The following is an 18161-nucleotide window of genomic DNA, read 5'->3' on the forward strand; positions in this document are numbered from 1 at the left end:
TCTTTTATACGCTTGATTGATGATCCTTTGAGGGTAGTTCCTCTTTTGTAGCTTCTTTCGTAGATCGTTGGACTGGGATTTGAAATTGTCAATTTCAGTACAATTCCTACGAAGTCGCAAGAACTGTCCATAGGGTAGATTGTCCCTCAGATGTCTCGGGTGGAAGCTTTGGTACATTAAAAGGCAGTTCTTTGAGGTGCTCTTAAAGTGTGTGGTTGTCATTAGTCTGCCATGTTTTGGAAAGATGTTCAAGTCCAGAAATACCAGGTTAGTATTGGTAGTGACACTGGTAAATTTAAGGAACTCATCTTGATAGTTTAACCACGTGAGGAATTGCTGAGCAGTCCTGTCATCTCCATCCCAGATGATGAGGATATCATCAATGTACCTCTTCCAGGTCAGAATCTTTGATCGGAAAGGGTTGATAGCATTCAATATTTTTGTTTCCTCAAGGTGGTGAACATAGAGACCAGCTATGCTGGGAGCAAATGTGCTTCCCATGCTGGTCCCATGCTTTTGAAGGTAGAGGGTGCCATTGTGTTAAAAAAAGTTGTCTTTCAGTGCCAGTGAACAGCACTCCATCACTACGTTTCGTGGGGTTTGGTACTCCCAGTCATCAGTGAAGAGAACATCTTCGATAATTGCCAGCGTTTCATTGTGGGGCAATCTGGTGTACAAACTTTCTACATCGCAGCTGATTAACAACTGTGTGTTGTTATCAAATGACACTTCCTCGAGTAGATTCAGCACATCCTTGGTATCTCTAAGGTAAGTAGATGTTTTTTGTACCATGGGTCTTAGAAATGCGTCCGCAAATCTAGAGACTGGTTCAAGGACCGACCCAATCCCCGATACGATGGGTCTTCCTGGGGGGTTTTCCAGGTCCTTATGAATCTTAGGTAAGATGTATAGGTAGGGGGTTCTAGGGTTCTTTTGACATAAAAACTCCCCTTCTTTGTTGGTGATCCAATTATGGGACAGTGCCTCTTCAACCATCGTTTTGATTTTGATAGCTATTCTCTCCGTGGGATTTGTTGGTAGGATATCATAGTTTCTTTCATCTTGGAGTAACCTTGCGCATTCTCTGTCATATTGTTCTTTGTTCAACAACACAGTGGCCCCCCCGTTGTCCGCTGGTTTTATGACCACTTCTTTTTTGTTGCTTAATTCACGAAGTGCTTGTCGTTCATCATTAGAAACATTCTGAAAGACTCTTTTCTGCATAGGGTCGAGGGCTTCGAGATCCTTCATAACTGCCTTTTCGAAGGTCAGAAGTTCGATGGGGAGTGTATTATTCATGGGGGTGAAGGTGGATCGTGGCCTTAGCCCTGTGTCACCTTGTTCATAGTTGTCTTGTTTATCTTTGAAAAAAACCTGCAGTTTGATTCTCCTTATGAATTCCTGGATTTCTTTACACAAGTGGAACTTGTCCATGTTGGCAGTAGGGACATATCCTAGACCTTTTTCTAGTACACTTTTCTGTGAAGCAGATAGCTCTGTACCTGTTAGGTTTACAACTAGACTTATTTCTGGTTCTTCGATGCCCCTGTCATACTCCTGGTTGCCACTCTCGGGGTTCCTTCTTCTTCGGTTTCCCAATGTACGAGTTGCCTCTCCGGTTCCTCCCTTTGTTCTGTCCTCGGCGTGCCCCTAAAAAAGGAGCCGAATTTTCAAAATACCCATAATCTTGTTGGTATCCCCATGGCGGGAAAGGGCCATTGGGATGTTGAAAAGGTGGTGGGCCATATTGTTGCGGAGGGTACATCATTTGCTGGGGGTAGCTGTTCCATCCCCGCATGCCACGATGATTGGGTCGTCGGAAGTTTCTCCGTGTGCCCTGGTACCTTGGGCTTTTGTTGCCACTTGAATTGGAGCTGCTTGATCCTGCTTCTGATGAATCATCATTTGAAACATTATCACTTGATGGTTTATAATTGTCTTTAATGTAGGGGTAAATCCTCTCTTTACTCCACCTACTGGTGTCTTTTTTGAGTTTCTCATATTTGCTGTCTTTGAGGGTTGTTTCAAAATCATTCAGTGTTTTATTTAACTCATCAAGATATTTCTTTAAATTAGCTGGGGATTCGTAGCTTTTGAGACGTATTTCAATTGCTTGTATCTCTACTTTCAAATCACTCGCTAGTCTGCTTGCCGTCTTAATGATCAAGACGATCCAATCTCGTGTGCATCTCCACGAAATTTTAGACCAGTCAGTTTTGAAAATCTTGTCCTCCAGAAATATGAATGGTTCATTCCGAACCACAAGACCCGCTGGAGCAGTGTTAACCTTCAGGTACTCGGACATAAGTAGCCCATGGATGGCAGTTTTGATTTGGGTTCTCCTCAGTTCTTCCAGTTCATCCCAGTCACTATTTTTAGTGGTGGGGCACCCGGAATTCAATCCTTCAAAAGTCCCTAAAGTGGCCATTAGATTGGAAATCTCATCTTCGGTAAATGCGAGGCCTAGGTCGGCCATTTTTATGCCAGAAAAACGGAAAACCCTCTATCCTCCCTGTGTGAAATACCTCGGAGTGCAGAATCACAAAGTGGTGTGGATAAATGACTCCTTGTTGACTTCCGCAGCTGCACGCTGCCAGTAATTCCAAAACACAAGAGGAAGCGAAGAGGTGTTGATAGAATCACCCTCCGGTCAGATATGCACAAACAAAAGGATTCTATCAATGTGTAGTTGCTAGAAATTTTTATATTTTGGTTTTGTGACTAGTGGAATAATTGGCTCTCTCTTATGGTGGTAAAGATGAGAGCACAATGTGCTTGTTAAAATACCCCTCACACACTAAAAAAATCCAATAGTGTCATGCTTCATCATTGGGGTCTTCCCGTCCCTCTACGGGGCGGGGCGTGCTACGACCTGACGGACTACGCGGGAGCACTAGTAATGTGACAAGGCTATGTGATAGTGCAAAGTGAATGGTGTCAGTGAAGTGTAGGGACCTAGTAATGTGTGGGAATAAAAAAAGCTAAAAATCCTCTGGCTAGTGGAAAAAAACAATTTATTCACTTCCCTAGCTGGGGACGTTAAGAAGGGGGTTTTGGGGTAGAGCGAATAGCTACTACCTGGTCTACATGTTTCGTAAGCAGTCCCCTACTGCTTACTCATCAGGACCTTCTAGTGGCCCCTACTAGGAGTTTGCTCAGTTGCTAAGTATAGTAAGCCTGTCGTCCTAATAACTAGCAGTAAAAATCAACTGTTAGTTTTAGCTTCAGGGCATGAGCTGGCCCAAGGGAAGCGAAAAAATATCAAAAGCGATGACCTAAATTGGTCTCTGTAAGAAAAGGGAGAAAAAAGAGAGAAGCACAAATCTTTACCATTGTAGCTGTGATTTGTCTATAGACACAACATATAAGTGGCGCCACAAGTCCCACGGGTCATTCATATTTTGCCCATCTCATAAAGAATGTATTTAAAACTTTATGGACAGAGTGATGGTTCAATCTGCCATCCCCTGCACGTTCGTGTCTGTTCCGAACATATTGTTGCCCAACATAATTGAGGCGGATTCAAATTAACTCACACACACATTCATAACTCAATGCACACATCGGCACCACACGAGGTTAAAAAAAGAGAGACCCGTTTTTTTCGCAACCGATCATAATGTCTTCTGTTTCAATACCAAAAGAGGTAGTCATTAAAAAACCCCATGACGCACACACAAATTGTTATATAGATTGCCATACATACTACTGAGGCGGTTAGGATATGCCTCATGAGCTGGCAGTCGGTAGGTGTGTCACCGCGGTAATCTGGAAGAAAAGAAAACCGCGCCCATAGCGTCACAACACACACACACATTTCAATGTTATCCCCTGTCTCTTAGACCAGGTGTTTAGAGACCTTGGCAAAGTCTAGTACTTACAATAGCCGCGTAAGGATACTACCTTACTCCTACCCGTCCTGCCGCTCTGGAGAGTGCTCGCGTCTGGAGACCGGTAAACATTTAAGCTTCCCTGAGCGCTGGTCACGCGTTAGAAGACTAGCGCGCTAACCTAAGATGGCCGCCCCCGATGGAACACGGGGTGTGCAAATGTCGGAAGTCTGTCTTCCATGTCTAATTCGTTTCTCAATAAGCATTTTGTCTGAATTGAAAATGTTATTAATATTTACAAATTTGAGCTCAAAGGTCCTGCTTGTTAGTTTGTATTATTAGACCCTTATTCTAATAATGCGAGAAGGCTCACACAAGGACCATCACAACAATGCTGCCAGCTGCTTAAAGTCCCGAGGGGTCAATAGGGTGGTTCTTGGTGGCAATGGTCCAGAATGTTTTTCAATGTCACTGGAATATTATTTAGTATCCACTGTATCACGGTAGCGGCTATTAACCAGGTACTGAGTGCCACTACCAATTTAAATCAATTTCTTAGTAGCTAGTTAAGTAAATCACAGACAATTTTGTCCTTCATTGGTCTTTACAGGGTGAGCAAAGATTGTGTGTGTGGCCCAGGGGGCTGGTGCTTAGCAGAAGGGGAGTAGGGTGGTCTACAGCTGACCCACGGTATTTCATCGTTCAACCCGTGTTTGTTTGACTGGACACGAAAAACCCATCTTTGTTCCTTTTCCAGTAGGTATTTCTCGTGGTCAATCTGCTCGATCACTGTCCAGGCTATGTCCTCAGGTTTGTGCCCACTTTCAAGGAAGTGGTTGGTTAGTTTTGTGCTTGACTTTTTGCACTTGATAGTACTTTTGTGTTCGCCTATTCTTATTTTCACAGCCCTGCTTGTCATGCCAATATACTCGAGATTGCAAGGGCAGGTGATCATGTAGACGACATTCGAACTGTTACAGTTGCTGAAGCTTCTCTGCTCCCATGTAGTTCCATTTTTGAAAGTCAATTTTTTGCTTTTCTTGGTAAGACAGCATACCTTGCATCCACCACATGGGTAGTGTCCTTGTACAAAGCTGGGGTTACCTGTGGTCTTAGCCTCCTTCGGTCTGGTATGTACCAGTATGTCTCTTACACTTTGAGCTCTTTTGTGAGAGAACATGGGTTTTGGAATGTCGAGACCACCACTATTCAGAATTTTCCAATTCTTGTTAATGATTTTGGTAACTTGGTCAGAGTTAGTGTTATATGTAGTGATACATATTGGTCTCTGTATTTCCACTTTTTTTACTTTCTCTTCGAGCAGGCTCTCTCTGCAGTTGTTCCTGGCTCTTTTATACGCTTGATTGATGATCCTTTGAGGGTAGTTCCTCTTTTGTAGCTTCTTTCGTAGATCGTTGGACTGGGATTTGAAATTGTCAATTTCAGTACAATTCCTACGAAGTCGCAAGAACTGTCCATAGGGTAGATTGTCCCTCAGATGTCTCGGGTGGAAGCTTTGGTACATTAAAAGGCAGTTCTTTGAGGTGCTCTTAAAGTGTGTGGTTGTCATTAGTCTGCCATGTTTTGGAAAGATGTTCAAGTCCAGAAATACCAGGTTAGTATTGGTAGTGACACTGGTAAATTTAAGGAACTCATCTTGATAGTTTAACCACGTGAGGAATTGCTGAGCAGTCCTGTCATCTCCATCCCAGATGATGAGGATATCATCAATGTACCTCTTCCAGGTCAGAATCTTTGATCGGAAAGGGTTGATAGCATTCAATATTTTTGTTTCCTCAAGGTGGTAACATAGAGACCAGCTATGCTGGGAGCAAATGTGCTTCCCATGCTGGTCCCATGCTTTTGAAGGTAGAGGGTGCCGTTGTGTTCAAAAAAGTTGTCTTTCAGTGCCAGTGAACAGCACTCCATCACTACGTTTCGTGGGGTTTGGTACTCCCAGTCATCAGTGAAGAGAACATCTTCGATAATTGCCAGCGTTTCATTGTGGGGCAAGCTGGTGTACAAACTTTCTACATCGCAGCTGATTAACAACTGTGTGTTGGGATCAAATGACACTTCCTCGAGTAGATTCAGCACATCCTTGGTATCTCTAAGGTAAGTAGATGTTTTTTGTACCATGGGTCTTAGAAATGCGTCCGCAAATCTAGAGACTGGTTCAAGGACCGACCCAATCCCCGATACGATGGGTCTTCCTGGGGGGGTTTTCCAGGTCCTTATGAATCTTAGGTAAGATGTATAGGTAGGGGGTTCTAGGGTTCTTTTGACATAAAAACTCCCCTTCTTTGTTGGTGATCCAATTATGGGACAGTGCCTCTTCAACCATCGTTTTGATTTTGATAGCTATTCTCTCCGTGGGATTTGTTGGTAGGATCTCATAGTTTCTTTCATCTTGGAGTAACCTTGCGCATTCTCTGTCATATTGTTCTTTGTTCAACAACACAGTGGCCCCCCCCTTGTCCGCTGGTTTTATGACCACTTCTTTTTTGTTGCTTAATTCACGAAGTGCTTGTCGTTCATCATTAGAAACATTCTGAAAGACTCTTTTCTGCATAGGGTCGGGGGCTTCGAGATCCTTCATAACTGCCTTTTCGAAGGTCAGAAGTTCGATGGGGAGTGTATTAATCATGGGGGTGAAGGTGGATCGTGGCCTTAGCCCTGTGTCACCTTGTTCATAGTTGTCTTGTTTATCTTTGAAAAAAACCTGCAGTTTGATTCTCCTTATGAATTCCTGGATTTCTTTACACAAGTGGAACTTGTCCATGTTGGCAGTAGGGACATATCCTAGACCTTTTTCTAGTACACTTTTCTGTGAAGCAGATAGCTCTGTACCTGTTAGGTTTACAACTAGACTTATTTCTGGTTCTTCGATGCCCCTGTCATACTGCTGGTTGCCACTCTCGGGGTTCCTTCTTCTTCGGTTTCCCAATGTACGGAGTTGCCTCTCCGGTTCCTCCCTTTGTTCTGTCCTCGGCGTGCCCCTAAAAAAGGAGCCGAATTTTCAAAATACCCATAATCTTGTTGGTATCCCCATGGCGGGAAAGGGCCATTGGGATGTTGAAAAGGTGGTGGGCCATATTGTTGCGGAGGGTACATCATTTGCTGGGGGTAGCTGTTCCATCCCCGCATGCCACGATGATTGGGTCGTCGGAAGTTTCTCCGTGTGCCCTGGTACCTTGGGCTTTTGTTGCCACTTGAATTGGAGCTGCTTGATCCTGCTTCTGATGAATCATCATTTGAAACATTATCACTTGATGGTTTATAATTGTCTTTAATGTAGGGGTAAATCCTCTCTTTACTCCACCTACTGGTGTCTTTTTTGAGTTTCTCATATTTGCTGTCTTTGAGGGTTGTTTCAAAATCATTCAGTGTTTTATTTAACTCATCAAGATATTTCTTTAAATTAGCTGGGGATTCGTAGCTTTTGAGACGTATTTCAATTGCTTGTATCTCTACTTTCAAATCACTCGCTAGTCTGCTTGCCGTCTTAATGATCAAGACGATCCAATCTCGTGTGCATCTCCACGAAATTTTAGACCAGTCAATTTTGAAAATCTTGTCCTCCAGAAATATGAATGGTTCATTCCGAACCACAAGACCCGCTGGAGCAGTGTTAACCTTCAGGTACTCGGACATAAGTAGCCCATGGATGGCAGTTTTGATTTGGGTTCTCCTCAGTTCTTCCAGTTCATCCCAGTCACTATTTTTAGTGGTGGGGCACCCGGAATTCAATCCTTCAAAAGTCCCTAAAGTGGCCATTAGATTGGAAATCTCATCTTCGGTAAATGCGAGGCCTAGGTCGGCCATTTTTATGCCAGAAAAATGGGAAACCCTCTATCCTCCCTGTGTGAAATACCTCGGAGTGCAGAATCACAAAGTGGTGTGGATAAATGACTCCTTGTTGACTTCCGCAGCTGCACGCTGCCAGTAATTCCAAAACACAAGAGGAAGCGAAGAGGTGTTGATAGAATCACCCTCCGGTCAGATATGCACAAACAAAAGGATTCTATCAATGTGTAGTTGCTAGAAATTTTTATATTTTGGTTTTGTGACTAGTGGAATAATTGGCTCTCTCTTATGGTGGTAAAGATGAGAGCACAATGTGCTTGTTAAAATACCCCTCACACACTAAAAAAATCCAATAGTGTCATGCTTCATCATTGGGGTCTTCCCGTCCCTCTACGGGGCGGGGCGTGCTACGACCTGACGGACTACGCGGGAGCACTAGTAATGTGACAAGGCTATGTGATAGTGCAAAGTGAATGGTGTCAGTGAAGTGTAGGGACCTAGTAATGTGTGGGAATAAAAAAAGCTAAAAATCCTCTGGCTAGTGGAAAAAAACAATTTATTCACTTCCCTAGCTGGGGACGTTAAGAAGGGGGTTTTGGGGTAGAGCGAATAGCTACTACCTGGTCTACATGTTTCGTAAGCAGTCCCCTACTGCTTACTCATCAGGACCTTCTAGTGGCCCCTACTAGGAGTTTGCTCAGTTGCTAAGTATAGTAAGCCTGTCGTCCTAAAAACTAGCAGTAAAAATCAACTGTTAGTTTTAGCTTCAGGGCATGAGCTGGCCCAAGGGAAGCGAAAAAATATCAAAAGCGATGACCTAAATTGGTCTCTGTAAGAAAAGGGAGAAAAAAGAGAGAAGCACAAATCTTTACCATTGTAGCTGTGATTTGTCTATAGACACAACATATAAGTGGCGCCACAAGTCCCACGGGTCATTCATATTTTGCCCATCTCATAAAGAATGTATTTAAAACTTTATGGACAGAGTGATGGTTCAATCTGTCATCCCCTGCACGTTCGTGTCTGTTCCGAACATATTGTTGCCCCACATAATTGAGGCGGATTCAAATTAACTCACACACACATTCATAACTCAATGCACACATCGGCACTACACGAGGTTAAAAAAAGAGAGACCCGTTTTTTTCGCAACCGATAATAATGTCTTCTGTTTCAATACCAAAAGAGGTAGTCATTAAAAAACCCCATGACGCACACACAAATTGTTATCATGAGCTGGCAGTCGGTAGGTGTGTCACCGCGGTAATCTGGAAGAAAAGAAAACCGCGCCCATAGCGTCACAAGGTAGTATCCTTACGCGGCTATTGTAAGTACTAGACTTTGCCAAGGTCTCTAAACACCTGGTCTAAGAGACAGGGGATAACATTGAAATGTGTGTGTGTGTTGTGACGCTATGGGCGCGGTTTTCTTTTCTTCCAGATTACCGCGGTGACACACCTACCGACTGCCAGCTCATGAGGCATATCCTAACCGCCTCAGTAGTATGTATGGCAATCTATATAACAATTTGTGTGTGCGTCATGGGGTTTTTTAATGACTACCTCTTTTGGTATTGAAACAGAAGACATTATTATCGGTTGCGAAAAAAACGGGTCTCTCTTTTTTTAACCTCGTGTGGTGCCGATGTGTGCATTGAGTTATGAATGTGTGTGTGAGTTAATTTGAATCCGCCTCAATTATGTGGGGCAACAATATGTTCGGAACAGACACGAACGTGCAGGGGATGGAAGATTGAACCATCACTCTGTCCATAAAGTTTTAAATACATTCTTTATGAGATGGGCAAAATATGAATGACCCGTGGGACTTGTGGTGCCACTTATATGTTGTGTCTATAGAGAAATCACAGCTACAATGGTAAAGATTTGTGCTTCTCTCTTTTTTCTCCCTTTTCTTACAGAGACCAATTTAGGTCATCGCTTTTGATATTTTTTCGCTTCCCTTGGGCCAGCTCATGCCCTGAAGCTAAAACTAACAGTTGATTTTTACTGCTAGTTTTTAGGACGACAGGCTTACTATACTTAGCAACTGAGCAAACTCCTAGTAGGGGCCACTAGAAGGTCCTGATGAGTATGCAGTAGGGGACTGCTTACGAAACATGTAGACCAGGTAGTAGCTATTCGCTCTACCCCAAAACCCCCTTCTTAACGTCCCCAGCTAGGGAAGTGAATAAATTGTTTTTTTCCACTAGCCAGAGGATTTTTAGCTTTTTTTATTCCCACACATTACTAGGTCCCTACACTTCACTGACACCATTCACTTTGCACTATCACATAGCCTTGTCACATTACTAGTGCTCCCGCGTAGTCCGTCAGGTCGTAGCACGCCCCGCCCCGTAGAGGGACGGGAAGACCCCAATGATGAAGCATGACACTATTGGATTTTTTTAGTGTGTGAGGGGTATTTTAACAAGCACATTGTGCTCTCATCTTTACCACCATAAGAGAGAGCCAATTATTCCACTAGTCACAAAACCAAAATATAAAAATTTCTAGCAACTACACATTGATAGAATCCTTTTGTTTGTGCAACATCTGTATAGTCAGTGAAGAGTTGGTGGCCCCTGTGACCAGTAGAAATTTAACAGGGGTGCTCTCTACTGTTCCCATCACATCTGGGCTACTTAAATCTAGGGACAACACACGTCTATTCACCAACCCTCTCGGGCCTCACCAGTTCTCAAGTTACCCATAGTAATCGTTGTAGAGTGGTATTTCATGCATTGTCACCGTGGTCATTTGGGCTTGTGATTGTCACAGGGTGTCAATATAATTATCAGTCTGCCTAGAGCCATTTTCTCCTTGTTGCATATGACGGAATATGGTGGTTGGGATATACCACGGCCCCTGCTACTCTGCCACTCTGTGTGCGAGGGTGTAAACATTCTCAAACCCTATTGGTCAGGGCTGCCAGTTATAGCATGTCCCTCGAGGAAACTTGTTTCCTAGTCCAGGAGGGGCTGAACTGGTCCTCATCTGATCCCCCCACCCTCTTCCTCTTCATCTAGTTTGATAATGTTCTGTTTGTTGTTTTAGTACATTGTTTTAACTTCTTCTGTTTCTAATTTATCATAATGCTGAGCGGGCCAAAGTCTTATGTCTCCATGTAGGTTCATAAGTCTGTACAGCCAACATATATCGGTCCCTCAAGCCATTCACAAAACAGCTACTCAAGGCGTACTGTGCACTTTCCATGTCCAGTGGAATCCTGCTATGAGTCCTGCAAGACTTTTGCATCCTAGAAAAATAGGCTGGCACCTTCTCTCCAGGCTCCTGTTTGTATGTTATAAGGCTATGCCACTCCAACTTTTTGCAGGGCACAATCATTGTTAATCTCTTTACTAAGCAACCAGCCAATTTCCAAATATCCTCATGGGGTTCAATCCAGGCCTTCCTGTCCTTTTCTTTCTTTACCAAGGAGTTCCAATCTATTTCAAAGTCTGCGCTATCTTCCTTCCTCAATTTTGACCATAAGTCAGCAAGTAAAATGATGCTAAACATCTGTTCTATATCATCCAATGTCATGGGGGTGACCCTCAATGTGCGTTCTGTCTGGGAATACCATTCCTCCGTGTTATCTCATATGTCAGGATACTCAGTGCCAAAGTGAGTAAGTTCGGTGGGTGACCATACATAGTTGTATTTGCCACCTCTAAGCCTCATACTTCTCTCAGGGGCAGGGCTTTACTGAGCATAACGCACAAGGGGGTTACTGTCTGTTCTACATTATCTTGGGAGCATGATTGTTCCTTATCTTTTTGTTGTTGAATGGGCATGGCGCTCACATTCATCTATTTGAGCCAATATTTAGTTTGCCAATTTGATAAACGTCAATAGATAGGCCGTCTGGTCCGGGATGGGTAAATGAGTATCTTTTAAATGGGGCTGAATGTCTTTAGCATTTTGGAGTTGGGAACATTTAGGGTTGCCATGACTTGGGGGGTGAGTTATAGACCAATTCTGACTCATATAATATATTTGGTCAAACACCATTCACAGTAGGTGGTGCTTCATCCTAAAGTAAACATTGGTGGGAAAACTGTTATCATAGGCCTTTTAACCCCCTTTCATTATGGCATGATACATGTCTTCTACCCTTCCCCCTTCTTCTTTGGTCATCTGAGTATCTGATCTAAGTCTTCTTGTTTCATCGTTATCCATTCTACCTCCAATAACCGTTCATCAGTGGGTACAGCTTCAGGGGTTGGGTCAGTATGAGAAGGATGTTGGTCATGCTGCTGCACTGACCCTGAACTGGTATAAGGAAGAGCCCAGGGACTATTAGTTAAAATATGTTCTATCAGGGGGGTCCTCGTCACTGCTGGGACCTCAGGGGACAACTGATGTATGAACTATGGGTTATGAGCCGACATTTCCGCTTATCGTCCTATCTCTACCAGTTTTTCTTCATTCTTTTTCTTTTCATAGCTTGCGCTTTTCCACTTTCTGTTCCCTCCCAGGGGACCACATAGTTTGTGGACCGTGCATGCTCATCCCAACAATGTGAGGCCTCATATTCTAACAATCAAATCTTTCCTTGTCTACCCCTAGGCATTAAACATTGTTACAAATAACCCAACTTTGCTTTGTCAAAGGATTCTATTTCTGGTCAATGTAAATCGTGATTTAGAAAGGTGCCTGCCTGCAGGTCTTTTTCTTCATAACATGCCATGCCGGACAGCCTGGTGGGGGTCGGCTACGCTACTTCCAGATAATTCCTCTGACAACACTTACCAGTAGAACAACCATTTTTACTGGCACAGGACCCCTAACATGTCTTGCAAGACCACTGGAAAAATAGGGGACTCGAACCACCCACTGAACTCTATAAAGGCCTATAAGAGCGAGGGACTTGAACCACCCATGTCATTTTCCTCACCGGGGAATCGAACCCACTAACTGATATCTGCAGTCAGCATTTTCCTTATCTCGTAGATGGTGACTTTATTTTACTGTGTAAACAATGTAGTCTTGGTTCGATGGGATTCAACCAGCAGGGCCGCATGTCATAGTGGGTTGTATGATGGAACAATGAGTTCCTCAACTCCACATACCTAAACAACGCGGTCTGTATGACGACCACATCTTAACCATGCATTGCTTTACCACACATGCCTTTACCATGGTTTATCGTGTTAATGGCATGCATGGTAAAGGGGTATGCGTGGCTAAGGTTACCACCCCCTTCCACCTCCCCCGAGCCTAAAAACTACCCCACCCCCTCCCTGAGCCTTAAAAAAAACCTAAAAAATACCCCAAACCCCCCATGAAAACGACCCGAACCCCAACACCCCTAAAAACTACCACAAACCTCCACCCCTGAAAATTATCCTGAACCCCCACCACCCTTAAAAACTACTGCAAACCCCCACCCCTTAAAACAACACTGAACCCCCCCTAAAAACTACTGCAAACCCCCACCCCTGAAAACTACCCAAACCCCCACCCCTGAAAAGTACCCCGAACCCCGACCATCCCTTAAAAATACCCCGAACCCCCACCATCCCTTAAAACTACCCTGAACCCCCACCATCCCTTAAAACTACCCCGAACCCCCACCATCCCTTAAAACAATTTCAAATCCCCACCACCCCATAAAACTATCTTGAACCCCCACCACCTCTGAAAACTAGTACAAACTCCCCCAAACCCAGCCCAAGCCCACTTACCTATCCGTGTCTGCTTCGCGACACTCCTCTTTCCCTGCCCATTCCTAACACTAGACCGCATTTGCCTTAACCAACCATATGCACGCAGTGACTCTGCTTGAATTTTAATCTGTGCCCTGAAGGTTACTCAACTAGTTCTGAAGAAAGCAGATATTGAAGACAGGTAGTTGTGCAACACCAGTTCAGTGTCAGTGGGAAGAGTTTCCATTCAGTCACCCATGCTCACTGACTTCTCAGAGCCCTCTCTCCCTGCAGAAACCTTGAACTCCCTGAACCGTTTTAGTAGCATGTAACCTGTAGCTGCCATGTGCTCCACACTGCCTTTGCAATGGTTCAGCTTCATTTACAAGGGGCTCTCCAGCCATTGGTGGTTAGCTCACACCTCTCGGAAAAAGCAAAACGTAAAAAGAAAAACTGGGAAATGGTTTACGAATACTCAGCTGTTATAAGCAATCTGTGAATGTGTAATGACTAACATTTAAGTCGTTGCACCCATGTGTATTCTATTTGCGTGGATATGAAAAGCCAAAATGCGTACTGAATCAGAAGGCTAATACAGTCCATGATTCTTACACCTAGCTCCCTGGAACCCTACCACATGTCAGGCACAGATTGCTGCCCTGCGCTGCTGTGCACCCTCAATTGAGTGTGCCTAGCTCAGATCAGGATTACTCACCCAATTACACTGTTCTCAGTGCGGGTGCAAACATGCGCCTGTAATGAGAACAGTGTATTAGACAAAGGCAGAGCAGCTGTTTGTAATACTGCTCCGCCTTTTACTGGAGGTGGTAGATGAGCTTCAGTTTCAAGGGGTGTGTGGGATCCCCCCGCAGGTGTCTGCAGTAGGTGACTGAGTCTGCTTGCTATGGGATTCCTGGGGTGTCCAGGGCGCTCCCGTACCACTCGTGAGGGAGCCCTCACTGTGGGTGACCTTGTATGTGGTATACAGTCAGTGCACCTCCTGATAGCTTCTTTGCACATGTGCCCACATCTGTAATACGGCGCATGCATAGGGGTAAAGATATTGCCTCATTTACTTGGATCCGCACTCCCACGCAAATGAGGAAACACCCCTCTCCTTGAGACTAGGAGGGCAGACATTTTGTTCTGTCCGATCCATATTACCGGGAGCACCTCACTACCATTTAAAGCTCCTTCTGTAATACCGTAGTGCTCTGGGGGCACAAAAATCAGGCTCATATTCTTGCTATTAAAGCTGGGACCTACATGTAGGGTGGTCCCAGGGTTTTGCTATCATTTATCGGCATACAATTATCATATGCATAATATTTTCGAATTTAAATTATTTACGAAATTAATTTAAAAATCCGTTTTCCCATTCTTTCTCCAGCTTATTTTTGAATTTGGGCTCCCTTCATTTTTAGAGGATCCAACCAATACTGCCAGGGTGAGTACTCTTTTTATTCTGGTTAATATACTTGTCTCTCATTGACTTCAATTATCACTGGCAATATTTAATTTCTGCTATGTGTTGCTAAGTGAATGGGTTTTTCCATTGATTATTGCCAATAACATTTAAAAATGCTGCATTATAGTTAACTATTCTTAAATTCTTATTAAGCCGTGAACTATGAACGCTATGAACCGTGGGTTATTGTCAAACATTATTGAAATTCCACTTGTTTGGCTGAATTTTTTTGTTGTTGATAACAATACACTGGTAGGGGTTCCAGTTCTCAGTTGAGATAGCAGTAGATGGCCACCCTTCAGTAACTATCACCATTTCGAGATAGAGCGTTTGCACATTTTTTCTGGGGTTAAAATGCAGGATTAGAAGAGTTCGTCCCCAGATATCTCTGAAAGCATTCGTCTCATTCTAAGGGCTACTGCACTGTGCACTTGGACTGCATGTCTCAACAAGCAATGGTAAATCCAATGGGTTCCACCTTTGAGACCTATTCTTTATGGCATTGGCTTCAATTGTCCTCAATTGCAGCATGGATAATAAGAAAAAAATAATAAGAAAAAAACCTTGTTTATTTTTTAGGCTTACACACCAGACATGCAAACAAGATGACATTGCGGCTGTTTGTTTTTGGTTTTATTTGCTTATCCAGTTTGGATCATAAAATAAAATAAAAATGCACAAAGAGGTTTCTTAGAAGCGTGGGTGTCGGTGAGCAACATGAAGGGCACGAGTGGTGAATAGCATATAGAGGGCATGGGTAGGGCAACACGGAGGCTGGAGGAAGCAATGCAGATGGTGGGGTGGAGAAGCAATGGATAACAGAGAAGGAGGGCTTGCATGGGGCAAGCAACACACAGGGCTGAGGGGGAGGAGACACAACAGGCTGCAGAAAAGGAGGGCACTAGTGGAAGATGAAACACAGAGGGCGCGGGACAGAAACAATACAGAGGGCATGATGGGAAGGAGAAGAAATGGATGACAGAGCGGTTAGAGAAAGCAATATGTAGGGCAGGGGAGACAGAAGGTGGAGTGCGGAGGTGAGCGAGCAACATGGAGCGGTGGGAGAAGCATATGGGGTGAAAGCAACAGGGAGGATCCGGAAGTGAGAGCAACATGGAGGGGGTGAGGAGAATCGCACAGGCTTCAGTGAGCGACAGAGATACAGGGGAAAGTAGTTTGTGAGGGAAACAGCTGCAAAACCCTTACACTCTTGTTGAGTGCTTAACAAAAAAGAAAAAAGTAGTGCATGAAAAGTAAGCAGGATAAACATAGAAGCCAGGCAATTAAAAGAGACGGTAAAGCGGCTATTCTCCATGGGCGGGACAAACATAAGATTGGCAAACTAGGATACAAATAAGAAGCAGACAAGTTAGGGTTACAGGAACGCCAACCAATGGTAAGCAATGGGCAGGCTCCAAGCCTCTGCATGTTCTTTTTAAGGCCACAATACGTCTTTCACAAGCAGACAATTGTGCTGTTGGGTAGGCCCGGCCTAAAATGAAATGGGTTTCTCCAGTGACTGTGTGGAGGGTCAGTATTTTGGGATGCTTGTGCTGTTTGATATGTCTCGTCTTGGGCAAGGCTGTTACCTCTCTATGTGTAAGGACAAAGGAGCAGCAGCTTCACTGCCAACATTTTCCACTTCTCATCACATGGGTTTCAATTAATTTAATAGGTTACTTTGAGCATACACTTCTCCTCTAAATCAGCATCTTTGAGAATGCCTGATCGCCCTCTATGGTACGCCAATCAACTGTTGGGTTAGCTCCAGGAATGGCATTTAACTTGATAATAGTCTATGACTTTCTTCTTAAAGGAACTCAATACAGCCCAAAGGGAGTTCACTAGTGCATTATTATTTGTATTTAATTCATTTTTTACTTACTTCTCATGTTTGTGGCTTTGTGCTTTTTTTGTTGCAACACTGCAGCCTCAAAATGGCATCCACAAAGCTATGCTGTCAGTGTTCCTTACATAGGAAAGAGTATTTCAAGGTTATTGTTGTACTTAAAAGTCTAAGGCAACTCCAACAAGATGATTGAATGTAGGGTAAAGAGTTCTACATCAGATGCATTCATCCTTTGAGCAACAGTGCCTGACTGGCTTATGAGCAATCTTCAGGAGTTTCCTTGGGTGCTCACCCCCTTGATGGAAAGCCAAATAAACTATTATGCTTTAATGTTTGTGCATACCGAGGACAGCCCTTCATTCTATAGGAAGAACCAGAGTTTGAAGTAACATTTTAGGGGAACAAAGAAAGAAGTACATATTGTTTTAATGCTAAAACAATTACAGTATGTAGATTTGAGTAAGAAAAGGAAATTATTTGCCGAAAGAAAGAGAAGAATTGACTGTAAAACGTAAAATTACTGGCAGAAGGAGAAAAGTAAATTGAAGAGTTGAGAATTCTCGTGCCTGTGGTAGAAAGGCAGGATTTGCCTTTTCTGTTGATCTAGACACACAAAAGGACACAAAATCCAGGTCTCAACAGCATTAAAATAATCCACTAAATTAGTGAATGAGTAGCTGTGTAAAACATGTTGATTAAAGAAGAAAGAGCAGTGACCTTCAAGAAAAAAGAGAAGACTACCCACAAAAGAAGCTTGTGAAAGGCCACAAGGCAGGGGAGACTTTTCAGCACACTTTAAGGTGAAAACAGAGAAAGGGGTGGGATGACCGAGCCTGCAGACAGAAGAAAGTACTTTTAATGTTGCGCAAACTCATGGCCTACCCGTTCCACTATAGTGGTTGAAAAGAATGTCAACGAGGAGTATGAAAATGTATTGAAAAAAGAAGGCCTGAATGGGATTGATTTCAGCAGACAGATTTCAGAGGTGAAAGAAAAGTGAAAACTGTATTATGTCTATGCAACCAGGATCTTCATTCACTGATTCTTACTGTAGCGCCACAGGGGCTTAAACTATGGCACAGCACTGGTATCGTGAGGCAAGGGCGTGGGTAGGAAGATGGACTTAGCATCTTCTACCTCCACAAAACAGTGCTTACGTTAAAGTCTAGAATACTGCTGGACCCCTCTCTGTAATCATGGCGCACAGATCCAATTCTGCATAATCCCATGCTATACTGTGGTGTGTATAGTGCCACTTGCCTCTTGAGCTCCTAACCACTGTAACTAGGGGGTGTTACTTTTACCCACTGCAATAGTACTCAGTTTACTACCTCGGCCGGATTGAGGAATAGAAGTCCAATATTCAGCCTCATAACCTGGAGGTCACAGCAGATGTCTGCAGTGAGCATTGAACTCACTGCATGATCTTTCCAGCTAACAGAGATAATCCCTTGACTTACGAACACAAGTGCAGATTGATTCCACATCCATGTGCACATGCATCACATGCTTGCATGCGCCACAAGCCCCACCCCCTATGCACGTGGCCGCAGACTT

At 43.7% G+C, this 18161-nt stretch overlaps 1 protein-coding gene across 3 annotated transcripts in view; it reads left to right on the forward strand.

Moving 5' to 3' along the window:
• The window catches only part of MAP2 (microtubule associated protein 2), a 1143712-nt gene that overhangs the window by 68351 nt on the left and 1057200 nt on the right, over positions 1-18161 (forward strand). For all 3 annotated transcript variants that reach the window (XM_078680559.1, XM_078680562.1, XM_078680563.1), the window contains exon 2: positions 14678-14734. The gene's annotated coding sequence lies outside the window, so the exon portion shown is untranslated. The remainder of the gene's footprint in view (positions 1-14677; positions 14735-18161) is intronic.

The sequence above is a fragment of the Lissotriton helveticus genome, chromosome 3_1 (genome assembly GCF_964261635.1).
Source record: "Lissotriton helveticus chromosome 3_1, aLisHel1.1, whole genome shotgun sequence".
In the NCBI taxonomy this organism is placed as follows: Eukaryota; Metazoa; Chordata; class Amphibia; order Caudata; family Salamandridae; genus Lissotriton; species Lissotriton helveticus.